At 27.3% G+C, this 13688-nt stretch overlaps 1 protein-coding gene across 3 annotated transcripts in view; it reads right to left on the minus strand.

The window, feature by feature from the left end:
• The window catches only part of LOC100198735 (uncharacterized), a 66865-nt gene that overhangs the window by 47086 nt on the left and 6091 nt on the right, over positions 1-13688 (minus strand). The window contains exon 2 of one of the 3 annotated variants that reach the window (XM_065811472.1): positions 6828-6927. The exons of 1 other annotated variant lie outside the window; for it this stretch is intronic. The gene's annotated coding sequence lies outside the window, so the exon portion shown is untranslated. Of the gene's footprint in view, positions 1-6827; positions 6928-9706; positions 9768-13688 lie in introns of all 3 variants that reach the window. One more of the 3 variants, XM_065811473.1, reaches the window with a different exon arrangement.

Consider the following 13688-nt stretch of genomic DNA (forward strand, 5'->3'; position numbering starts at 1 on the left):
TATATATATATATATATATTATCTATATTATATATATATGTATATATATATATATATATATATATATATATATAAATATATATATATTTATATATATATATATATATATATATATATATATATATATATATATATATATATATATATACATATATATATATAATATCAAGAGTCTATGAGTAATTATAAGTAATTATAATTTTTTACAACTCTAAGGGTCCTTTGGGGTTAAAGTCTTAAGGGCCTTACCTATTTAGACACAAACAAATCAAAATATCTTTTCAAACTAATATTTTTTATGAATAACAAATAAATAACAGAGTTTCTATGCCAAGTATGCTTTTGTGAAATTTGTGGCTATGAAAATAGTCGTTTTTTAATGTGATATTCCATTAAACTATTTTATTTGAATCCAATTGATGTTTTTTCATTGTTGAACGGAGTGATTTTGACTTTGTTTAATTCTCTTAAAGTTTACCCGATTTGTGTGAAAACTATGAAGTTCAGATAAGTTCGCCATAACAACACTGTTTTTTAAAATATCTGTTATTATCAGTTCTGAATCAATTTTTTTTACAAAACCATAACTTTATTGGCAAAAGAGAACCTAAACTTTTGTAAAGATTTTAAAAACTTTTCACAAACCACCTTGATTTTTAGCATTTACAAATTTTTGTTAGGACTCAGTGGATGCTTCAGAATTCTTAAAAAAATGTTTTATTTTACTAGCATTAAGAAGTAAAAGGCAGTCTGTGCTTAACTTTTGCTGCCATACCTGCAAAAGAATTATTGTAAAATGAGTTTGTAAGAAACGTTAAAACATGATTGTATAGTGCATAGCCAAGAAGTCTAGTTGTTTTTTAGTCAGATTAATAATGAAAATTCTTCTATCACAATTTATTTCTTTGTAAAATTGAGGATAAAACTTTTCTGCATCGCCATTAGCTTTAAAACAAGCTATTGTTGCTTTTAATAGAGATAGGGTTTGTTGTGAAGTTTCTAATAGCATATCATGATTAATTCTCAACTTATTTCTATACAAATAAGGATAGCATTCAATTAAGGTAGTAATGCTTTTATTAAGCAGATTTTTAAACTTGCTAAGAAGAATAGGTGGTTTAGGATTTTGTAATGTTAAATCCAAGGGAATACTTTGATGTTTTGAATTTGTATGTCTTGTAAGGCCTCTTTGAGAAATGCACTTCTTAGAGCAAATTGTGCAAAGAAAATGTGCAGGTTTACTAGATAACTCTAACACCAAAGGGTCTAAATCTTTATTGAAATTTTCGTCTGCAAAAAGAAAATCATTCTCCAAAGAAAAAAATATTGTTTCAATATCAAATTCACCATTGAACTCATTGTCTGTTTCCATACTTTGTGCACTTTTTGTCCCTGGCTGTTCGACAGTTTTCAAGTGCTTTTAACAAACATTACAAAAATCACATAATATGGCCCGAGTGACCAGACTATTTTTTTCTTACAACTATGCTCTAATGTAGTGTTTACTCTAATGTTGACTATATTTAACTCTAATGTAGTGTTTACAACAGGCTTGGCCAGGAAGACGTGCGATTTCACGCCAAATGACCACGCAAATACTATTTGATTTTAAAACTTGACCATGGCTGTTTATGTTTTGAAAATTTGTATACATTTTAAAAACCCACTGAAAATGTTATTTTAACTATGAAAAAACTTTAAGAAAAACTTAACTTAACCAAGCAAATAAATCTTCGTAATAAAAAATAACGAAAGATAAAATAAAAATAAATAAACTCAAACTAAAATAAAAAAAAAAAAATTTAAAACTTAACTAAAATAAATAATAAACTATAACAATAAGATTGTTTAAAATAAATAACTTTGAATTGTTTATCTTGACTGTTTTTATAATATAATATTATGCAAAATCCTTTTTAAATAAAGTAACAACTTACATCTAACAATTGTTAAATAAATGCGCTCATTTAAAAGTTAAGGAAAAGATTCTTAACAATTCTTCGCAGTAACGTAAACAAAATTTTTTATTTATTAAAAGACATTTATAATATAAAATAAATATTTATATAAATATAAAAAATATATATATTATTCATAAATATTTTTTAATAAAAAATCATTAGCAGTGATTTGTTACTTTATTTAAATCAATAATATAAAAACAATATAAGTATAATAAATCTTTTTCAACTTCCGCTATTTGAAGTGATAAGATGTGTTTTTGATTTTGATGCTCAATATATATAAGAAATATTAGAAGTCGTGAGTATTTAGTTTTATCGCTTTTGTTTGAAGTTTTTTCGTTTACATTATAGATTTAACTTAATAAACATTTTTTTATTTAAATTGTTTTTGGTGGTGGAAAAAATAACAAAATACAATTTTTTGAGTGGGAAACTTAAAAATAAAGTTAAAAAATTTACATTATTGAAACTAAAACTTGTTATTTACGTCAGACTGCATCGTTAAAACTGTTTGCATTGTTAATATTATCAACTAATTTTAACAACAATGGATAAATTAAAAGAAAATGAAACTTTAAAAACTATTGCTCTAACCATAATAGTGCGTGCACAACGAGAAATATTATAAAAGTTATTAAAAAGAATTGAGGCATGGAGGCAAAAACAACATCTGCCCTCTTGTGGGCAGGTGTTGTTGTTCATGGGAAAAAAGGGAAACACAACTAATCAACCTAAATGCCTCTATTATAGAACAAAATGAACGAAAAAATAAGGAAGCTAATATAATAATATTTGGTGTAGCAGAATCTGATGTAACAACTGATTCGGAAAAACAAGCTAATGATTTTAATGTTGTTGAAGAGATATTTAACATGATCGGAAAACCATGTTCACCGGTCTTTGTAAGAAGATTTAAAAAAAAATTGTTAGTCAAAAACCTACTCCAATTTTAGTACACTTTAAGGATAAAACACAGATATACTATACTTGCGAGCAAAAGAATTATGCTCACATGAACATTCGAAGGATATATTCATTAAACCAGATAAAACATTAGCCGAAAGAACCTTTGATTATGCTTTAAGACAGGAAAAAAAACAGGGCTTGTTATAACGCGCCCGTAAACGGTTTTTTCAAAAGTTCTAGGCGCGATAAACAACGCTCGTTCAGCTTATAATGAGCGTATAAAATAACGCTCGTTCAATAGTTTGGGATTATTTTTTTATTTTCATAAAATATTTAAAAAAGATTTTTTATTAAAGATATTCTATTATCAAAGCACTAATATAAAATATAAAAAGCACTACGTCGTTGTCTTTTGCACTAACATAATTAATAAGCAGTTTGAAGTCGTTAATAGTCATTAATTTCAATAATGGAATGTGCACGTGGAAACACAATGTGAATACAAAAATGCGCAAATAAAATAAGAATAGAAAATTAGAAAACCATTATAAGAAAATTGAAACTACAGAGTATTTTTGATCTTGTGAAAATATCAAGTAAGATTTATTTGATTTATTGTTTGTAATATTCCACACATCGTTTATAATAAAAATAAATATTAATAATAGAGTAATTTTTAACTTTTTAAAATTTTTTTAAGTTTTTGTTCATAGTATAGGTTTTTTATTAACTATTATTTATTTTAACTCAAATTTGAAACGATTCTGTTGTTTAAAATGCTCGCAACCAAGGGCATTCGAAAAAGAACAAAGTAATAATGTCAACATTTATTAAATGGAAAGTTATTATTCTTATTTATTATTATTTCAAATTATCCTTGTATTATTTTTTTAAGATAAAAAAAACGTAATTTAAAAAGAAATTTTAGAAAAAAATTAAATAATTAATTTGAATAAAAAATATCAAGAAATATAAAAACCATTAAGCGTTAATTAAGTTTACAGTGCAACATTTTAAAATACATATATCAAAACAACGAAGCAAAACTAAGTCACTAAATTATACTTCAATACTAAATCAATAAAAGTTGCGTTTTTGTTTGATATTTTTTTATAACATAAATAGTTAAAAATAAAATTGCAATCTGACAATATACAAGAAGTTTAAAAATTTAAAAATTTACTTCTTTGTAGTAGTTTCATGAGTGTCATACTATTCAAACATTTTTTGATGAAAGAATTATGTAACAAATAAAAAAAGATATAAAAAATAAAAAGCTTTTTGTAAGCATCGCCTTCAGCAATTTTCATGATTGCGCTTGCCGAGGTTATCTCGAGCGCACATAATCACGCTCGATGAAAGCATATTCTAATTTTACGAGCGCGATATAGCACGCTTTTCTTCATCACAAGCCCTGAAAAAGGAAAAAATAACTCTGCAAAATACGGATACCTTTGTTCATGGAATTCAGAGGCAACAGATTTTCAAGATTAACAAACAACAATAAGAAAAACCAAAAAATGTTATACACAAACGCAACTTCATTAAATAAAAAACTTAATGAACTTATAGTATTAGCACAGTTAAATAAAATAGGTGTTATAATGGTGACGGAAACGTGGTTTAATGCAGAATCAGTGTCAAACCTGGATGGTTTTAATATTTTTAGAAAGGACAGAACTAACAAACGAGGTGTTGGAGTTTGTATCTATACAAGAAAAGATTTTATAACTTTTGAAATTAACTCTATTGAACTATGTTATCCAGATATTGAACAAATATGGTGTGGACTCAAATATGAGTTTGAAAAAATATTAGTTGGTTGTGTCTACAGACCTCCTAAATCAGCAAACAATTCAAATCTTTGTAAGTCTATTCTAGCGGCTAATTGTGTTTACGACAATAGTGCTTTTACAGGTTTTTTGTTGACTGGGGACTTTAATTATCCGAATATAAAATGGGTTGATGATATCTTTACTGGTACATGTTCAGATCTAAATAGTTAAGAATTTCATTTTACAGAAACTATAAACGACTGCTTTTTGTCACAAAATGTATTTTTTCCAACATTTCAAATAACAAATACCATTCTTGATTTTATATTTACAGAAAATTCAAATCGTGTTTCTGAACTTACATCAAATCCTCCTTTAGGTAAGATTGTTCATGCACATATGATATTGACTTAGAACTACTTGATAAGCGCTAATAATATCAATAAAAAATTTATTTCAAATTATATAAAAAAGTGATAATGTTAAAATGATAAAATATTTTAATTTAATTAATTGGAAAACGGTATTTGGAGATATAAATATCAATCAATGTTATGACAAATTTTTAGAATTATATATGGTGGCCTGTAACAAGTTTATCCCACGTTCTAAAAAATACGGACAACCACGACAAGCTTGGATTACATCTGATATAAAGAAATTAATTACTGAAAAAAACAAACAAATATGGTCTAAGTTTAGCAGGCAGAAATAATCTCAAATTATTAGCAAAATATAAACTTATTAAAACTAAGACTCAACATTCTATTGAATTAGATTTGAAACAATTTGAACATTACTTAGCTTAAAGGTCTATATCAGATCCTAAAAGATTCTATGCATACATGTACAGCAAGCAAAAATATAAAGAAGGAATTTGCACTTAAAGGTTTCCAAAGCCTTACCGAGCTTTGATCCTGTTACTCATGTTCACTGTGAAAATGATATAAACAAAATAATCAGTTTAAAAGAAATTCTTGTACAATTAAAATCATTAGATAAATACAAATCCTGTGGGAACAATGGAGTACATCCGTATGTACTGAGTACCTGTTCATTATGCCTGAGTATTCCTATTAAACATATTTTTAAGCTATCACTTAAATCAGGAGTGGTACCAAAAGCATGGAGACACTCAAACATAGTTCCGATTTTTAAAAATCACGATAAGCTTGATCCTTCCAACTATAGACCTGTTTCTCTTTCATCAGTTATTTGCAAAATTTTAGAAAGAACATTAAAAAAAACCATTATTCTGTATCTTTTAGACAATAATTTGATAAATAAGAATCAGTAAGGTTTTTTACCAAGTAAATCTTGCTTTACAAATTTACTTGAAAGCCAAGATATTGAAACCAGGGATGCCGAGTCCCAAAAGGACTCCGGTTTTATATCTCTACTTTTTCCAAGTCTGTAGTGTCCAGAAGCTCTAAACATGTTTGTTGACTTATTATCTGCTATAATAAAAAAAATTCATGAGATTTAATGACTTGAAACTTATTTTTTTTAAGCCCGGAGTCCTTGCCACCATTATACCTAAGGACTCCAGACTATAAAACGATTGTTCTAATAACCTAAAAGTCTTAATTTTTTTTCTATTAGTAGTACATAAATTTATTTATATTTCCAGACCTCCTGGATACAAAAAACTAGAATAAAGTAATCTTTTTGTGACTTTTAAATCCGGAGTCCTTTTGGGGACTCCGCATCCCTGATTGCAACTCTTGCAGTGGATCAAGATTATCCTATTGATATCCTCTTTACTGACTTTTCTAAAGCATTCGACAGAGTTCATCATATAAAACTTGTATTAAAAACTGAAATGTACGATATAAAGGGATTCATTCTTAAATGGATTGAGTCTTTTTTATCAAATAGAAGGCAAAGAGTTGTTCTTGAAGACATTGCTTCTACGTGGCTTAATGTTTTAAGTGGTGTACCGCAAGGCTCTGTTCTGGGACCAATTTTGTTTTTAATTTATATCAATAAACTAAAAAATAAATGCAAGCTCTATGCTGATGATTGCAAAGTTTTCAACATAATCCATGTTAACAGTAATAATGATCTACAGGATGACATAAATTTTTAATTGGTGCAATAACTGGATGCAACTAAATATAGAAAAATGTAAAATAATGCATGTCAATAAAAGTAATAAATTAAATAAAAATATCAATATTACATTTCTGATTATCAATTGAGTACTGTTGATTGTGTAAATGATCTTGGTATCATGTTTAAAAGCGATTTGAAATATGGTCATCATATATCTGCATGTGTTTCTAAAGCAAATAGAATTTTAGGTCTTATCCGACACACATTTTCATTTTTAAATGCTAATATACTTAAATTGTTATATGTTTCGCTAGTATGCCCTCATCTAGAATATGTCGTCTATTTGGAATCCATTTTTAAAAAAAGACATTAATCTTATTGAAGGAGTACAACATAGAGAAACAAGACTAATTACAGGATATTCAGAGCTTCTTTATGAGGAAAGATTAAATAGAATTAATTTAACAACCTTATCTATGAGAAGAGAAAGAAGCAATTTAATTAACTTTTTTTAAATGTCGTAATAATTTTTATTAGTTAAATACAGTATCTTCCTTAAGAAATTTTTGTCGACCAACTGGATCAGCTGTTTGTGCTTATATCCACAATCATATATATATACTTCTGAGATCTATTGACACTTGAGTAGAAGAAATTTTTTTTTCAATTGTGTTATTCCAATTTGAAACAATTTGCTGTTTGATGTCGAACTTAATAAGTCAGTGTTAAATTTAAAAAAAGTCTTAATGAACTTTATTATGTGAATTAAAATTTCAAATTATAGTTTTTAAACTTGCTGCTAAAGCGGATTACCACTCAGTGTGCATTTGCTCACTGCAGCAATTAAATAAATAAATAAATAATAAGTAGAAATAATATAAATAAGGATCAAAGTTATTTAATTCAAACGGCATTTAAAAAAACATGTCATTTTTTTCTTCTCTACAAAAACTTTCTACTTTTCGAGTGAATTAATTTTAATTTTTTAAATAATTTCTACTTTTTTTATTTCACTTATAAAAATTTTTTATATAATTAAATAATATAAATAAAACTTTTTAAAATTAAATAATATAAATACAACTTTTGATAAGACTTTAATAATAATATATAAAAATTATCAGTTATTTTATTTAAAAAAGCTTCGCTAATATAAAAAAGTTAGCAAAGATAAACGTGTCGAAGTTATTTATTTTCAACATAATTATCCGTAATTATTATTAAACCGTGGTTAAATCATCAAAACAAAATACTATTTGCGTTGTCATATAAAGACATGAAATTGCACACCTTCCTGGCCAAGTCTGTTACAACTTAATGATTTATCTAAATTCTTATACTTTGAGACACTTTTAATGTTCAGGCCTTGTTAAGAAACATTACGCTGCTTGTATTTTATGTGGGAAAAAGCGATTTGCCTATGGGTTCAGCAGTTTTACATTACGCGAAAACTTATATCTTTTGGAATATTTAAATTATATTTTGATGTCATTTATGTGACGTTTTATTTAGAAGATTTTTGGTTGTAAATAAAAGCATTTAACTGCAATTGCAGACTAATTGATTATTAAACAAATTTTTTTTGTTTAATAAAATTTGCAACTTCTTTTCGATACTTAGCGACGGAAGTCAAGCACGAAAATCTGGAAAAGAAAAAGAATTTGCTTCAGTCCGCACGGAGCACAACAGAATGCTGATTTACATGGTTATTGGAAATTTCCAATAACCATTTAAAATTTCCCAAGTTACTGGAAATTTCCCAACTCTGTGTAAGTGACTCAAACTCAATAACTACTGGTATTAACAGTGTCTTTCAGGCAGATAATTCAATTTTTAAAATATGTACCGAAGATTGTAATAAAAAATTTGTTTCTGCCACAGCTGACGGTGCAAGCGTTAATTATGGTAAAAACAATGGTGCCCTAACACAGCTACAAAAATCTTGCAAATGGTTATTGAAAATACATTGTATTAACCACAGATTTGAACTAGCAGTTAAAGACACTTTTAAAGATATAACAGTATTTTAAAGATAAAGGAATTTTATTTATCAAATTATTACCTACTGAGAAATTCCGGTAAATTAAAAAGTGAAGTTGAGGCAGCTGCAAAAGCCTTAGGAACAATTTATTATATTTTACCAAAAATAACTGGTGCAAGATTTGTTGGAAACAGAAGAAGAGCACTTTCTAGTCTTCTTGAGACATGGCAAACCTTTCTTTCAGCTTATGAAAATTACGTGAGTGAAACAAAACATGTGAAAACGGTTGGAAAAGTAAAAAGTTTGCTAAAATTATTTAAATTTCAATACTTTTTTGTGCTAGTTGGTTTATATTTAGATTGTTTGGAAGTTATTATTCCAGCTTCAAAAATTTTCAGAAAAAATAAGTTGTTACCACATGAAATTCCGACAACTATCAAACGAACTTTAATGGAAATAGATTATAAAATAAAATCAATTGGAAAAAAGATGAATTTTATGACAGCTTTATAATGCGCTATTTGGTCACTAATGAAAACGAAATTGCAGGTTCCTTCCAAAGAGCCAGTGACAAACGAAAACACCCCATAAATCGTACTTACATTAATGTAACAATGGAGATGTGCAAATTTGATCAAGATATAACAATTCAGAAAACGCATGAAATTAAAAAAGTGATTTTTCCTAAACTTTATGATTTACTTTCAAGTAAATTTCACGAGTTTAAAGAGTTCCTGAATATATGTCTAGTAGTTTCTCTAATTATGTATATATCCGGATTGAACTCAGAAGTCGAGAGAACTTTTAGCATTATCACAAATATTTTAGCGGATAAACATCTTTCAATGAGCCACGACACACTTACTGATTGTGTTATAATTCTCTGCAACAAAAACCTTTGTTCCAAAGAAGAAAACAATAATATTATTGAAATATCCTTATTAAAGTATATGAAAAAAATGAAGAAAATCTGATATTGGTGATTCTGACAAAGTTAAAATAGCACAAATTCAAGTTATACAAACCTGCGGCAATACCAAGGATGTCGACAGTGAAGATGATAAACTAGCAGACAATCTTAATGAACTAAATATATAAATTCTTTCTTGTTATAATAATTTTAAAAAATGCAAGATTTATTTTGATGAAAATATGTTATTAATAAGATATTTTGTTTATTGCCAGTTCAATTTAATAACGTAAAATTTAATAAACGTAATTCAATTTAACGTCAAGTTTTAATGACATAAGTTTCATTTATGAACATAAATTATGAAACGAATATAATATGGGTAACTAATAAAACCTATCTATAAACTGTTTGAAAACTTTATTAAAAATAATTAATTAAATAGTTTATATAAAATTAACTAACAGTTAAGAAATTAACCCCTTGCATATAATAACCAAAACTAAACTGTTATAAAGCAAATAAAAGATTTTTAAAACGTTTAAAAAAATAATAATCTAATAAAAAAAACAATCTATTTCAAATATGAGTTTAGATTTTATTTGTAACTTGTTTTAGTGAAACTGTTAAAGTTAAATTATTGAAAGAAAAAAAACTGTTTTAATGATTTTTAACGTGATTTGAAAATAACAATGCGATATTTAAAAAGACTCTAGTGACGCAATTTAACTTTTAACAATACAAATATATAAGTTAAGTTGAGTTACTTTAAAATGCGTTAAGCCTTTTCGTCACCGAAATCTTGTAACAAGGCCTGAACATTCTTAAAACAGTTTTAGCATACTTAACGTATACTTTATATACTTATACAATATACTTAATATAATATACTTTAATATATACTTATATAATACTTTTATATAATATACTTTATATATCATATATTTCAGGCATACTATACATTTATACTATGAAATAAACATGCACAGAATAACACTTAAAGGCAAAGTGTGCTTTGTAATTAAAAATTATTGAAACAACTGAAATATTGAATTATTTATTTATTAAATTTATAAATTCTTTTTTTTACTATGGTTGTAAGTTTGCTTAAAACAAATACTTATACTTGACACTCAATCAATGACACTCAGTTACTTGTACTTGGCAATCAGTTACTTAAACATAACACACAGAATGGTTATATTCATAGCCAACATAATTTCTCCCCTGTAAAAAACTTGAACTTTACCACATATCTATATTTGTACAAACTAATAATTACAATAATATATTTTCCAGTAATATAAAACAAAAATAAAGTGGCGGAAATAAAAAGTTTTTGGAGTAATTCACTCTTTTTTAAGTTAACTATTGTTCTACATGTCGGAAATATTTCTGTGGTTCAGACTAGTTTCTATAACTACGTTTTCTCATTTAAATATATATATTTCTCATTTAACACTATTTCCCAACTATTGCCTCTCTGATGTTAACCTGTTTTGCAAATCATGTTTGAATAGTTTAATGCCTAAAGTTTAACCAAGACAAATATAGGATCTTATATTTTTATTACATTCACCTTCTCAACATTAGTGAAGAAGACTACTATTTTTTTCCTTTCAATTTTTGTCATACCCTTCTTTAGAACTCTTTAGAATCAAAACACGAATCTTGAATTTAGATAAATATTTCAAATAACAATGAATATAGAATCAACCCTCGGAATTAAGAAAAAATAAGGTCGGCAATAAATTGCCGATCTCACACTGTTAGAGGTCGGAATTAGGTCAGCAAAAAAATTTGACACAAAAAGGTTACCATAAAACATAGAAACGAGGTCGGCAAAAAATTGCCGTCCTCAAACACTTTCAGGTCGGCATTGTCGAATGCCAACCCTAATTCCGAGGGTGGTAGAATATATATAATAATTGGTTCACACTAATTTATAATAGATAGTTCACTCATATAGCATAGATGTTTCATTAAATTGATTCATTTTCAAAAAAGATTTTTTACATGTAGAAAAAAGTTTAGCATTGTTAAAATATTTGTTTAGATTATATTTAAAAATTAACCTAAAAAGTGTTAAGTATCATTCAAAACACATTTTTAAACTTGAAAAACAAAAATGTTTGCTATAATTTTATTAGATATTAGACACAATCATTCAACTCATTCAAGATCTTCTTGACTCTAGTTATTTTACTAGTACCTCTAGTGTCAGCCCATTTGGTGTGCATTGTCAAGATTACATAAGGAGCCTATAGTTACAACTTTTGGATATTTAGCAGGATTGGAGCAATTGCATAGCTCATTGCTTGGGGTGACATTAAGTTAAGTTCTTTTTAATTTAAACATTAAAACCATTTTTTTTCTTCTTTTTCACAAGAACACACTTTTCACCTTTTCACTTCAGCTACAGTATGGAGCTTTCAGTGGCTGGTAAACTTTAACCCAGAATAAACTCAATTTTTTCAACTTATCGCTATTGCAATAATTTATATCTTTCTATATTTATGAACGGTAATGTACTCGATGAGTCATCTACCTTCATCTTTTAGGATTAGCTCTTACCTCCAATCTCTCTTGGAAACCATAGATCAAATTGATTGAAAATTAGCTAAAGTTGCATCTCTTTATCATGCTCGCCCCTTTTTTACACAGGATTCTATTCTTTATCTCTATAAATCTCATATCAGTCCTTGTATGGAATACTGCTGCCATATCTGGGGTGGGTCTTCCAATGATGCCCTTTCATTTTTTAGACAAGGTTCAAAAACGCATTGTAACATAGTTGGACTTGCAGTCAACCTTCAACCATTGTCACATTGTCGTAATGTTGCTTCTTTCTATTTTCTATAAATACTATAATAGGCACAGCTCTAAAAAGCTAGCATCTCTTGTGCCATCTCTTGTGCCATCATTCATTTTCGTGTTACTCGCTATTTAATAAATCTTATCCTTTTACAATGACTGTTCCTAAATGCTCCGAAAATTCTTATTTATCTATTTTTTTTCCTCAAACATCAGTTCTTTAGAATTCGCTCCCTTTATCTTGTTTTCCTGATTCATATAATTTGCAATCATTTAGATTGTCTGTTAATTGTTACCTCGCTTTATTAAGTTCATCTTTACTCTTTCAGTCACTTCAAATTCTAAAAGTGGTTGCTTGCAGTCTTGTTGGAAGTAAAGATGTTAAAATAAATAAATAAATAAAAAAGAACAATTCTCTTGAAAAATAATATTCTTTTATTATTGCAATAAATGTAAAAAATATCTAAATAAACGTAAACAGATGCTGTTTTATGCTAAGCTCCAATATTCTCAGTTTAGTAATTCTTGTATCTTATCTGAGAATTTAGTTTCTAGAGAATTTTGGAAAATCTTTAACAGTGTCATTAGCAAAGGTATGTCTAACATTCCACCTCTAATACATGGGTTTGATCTAATTATCTCTTCCAAAGATAAGCCAGAACTATTTGCAAAGAAATACTCCTCTAACTTTTCCTCGAATCAATTGGTCACACTCTTCCTGCCATTACAGTTAAACAGGTTAACTGATTGTTAGTAAATAAACTCATTTACTACAATTAATTATTGCAATATAATCAACACTCCCATATTGACAAATGGCATCAAAATTTGGAATCCCTATATCACTATAATCATACACTTGAAAAATCAACATAAAGCAACAAAAAATCTAGTACATTAAAAAATTCTAGTATATTAAATTATGATCTCCAGGTTAAAAGGTTCAATTTTTCATCGTTATCATTGTTATCATCACCATCATCATCATCATCATCATCATCATCATCATCATCATCATCATCATCATCATCATCATCATCATCATCATCATCATCATCATCATCATCATCATCATCATCATCATCATCATCATCATCATCACCACCACCACCACCACCACCACCACCACCACCACCACCACCACCACCACCACCACCACCACCATCTTTGAAAACAATGTATGGCCATGATACATGTCATTTGTTCAATTTTCACAACTCTTTCTGAAAACAATGTAGTCTAATGATAAAAAAAGAACATTAAACTATATAAACAGATGTTTT

The sequence above is a fragment of the Hydra vulgaris genome, chromosome 12, assembly GCF_038396675.1.
Source record: "Hydra vulgaris chromosome 12, alternate assembly HydraT2T_AEP".
NCBI classification, from domain to species: Eukaryota; Metazoa; Cnidaria; class Hydrozoa; order Anthoathecata; family Hydridae; genus Hydra; species Hydra vulgaris.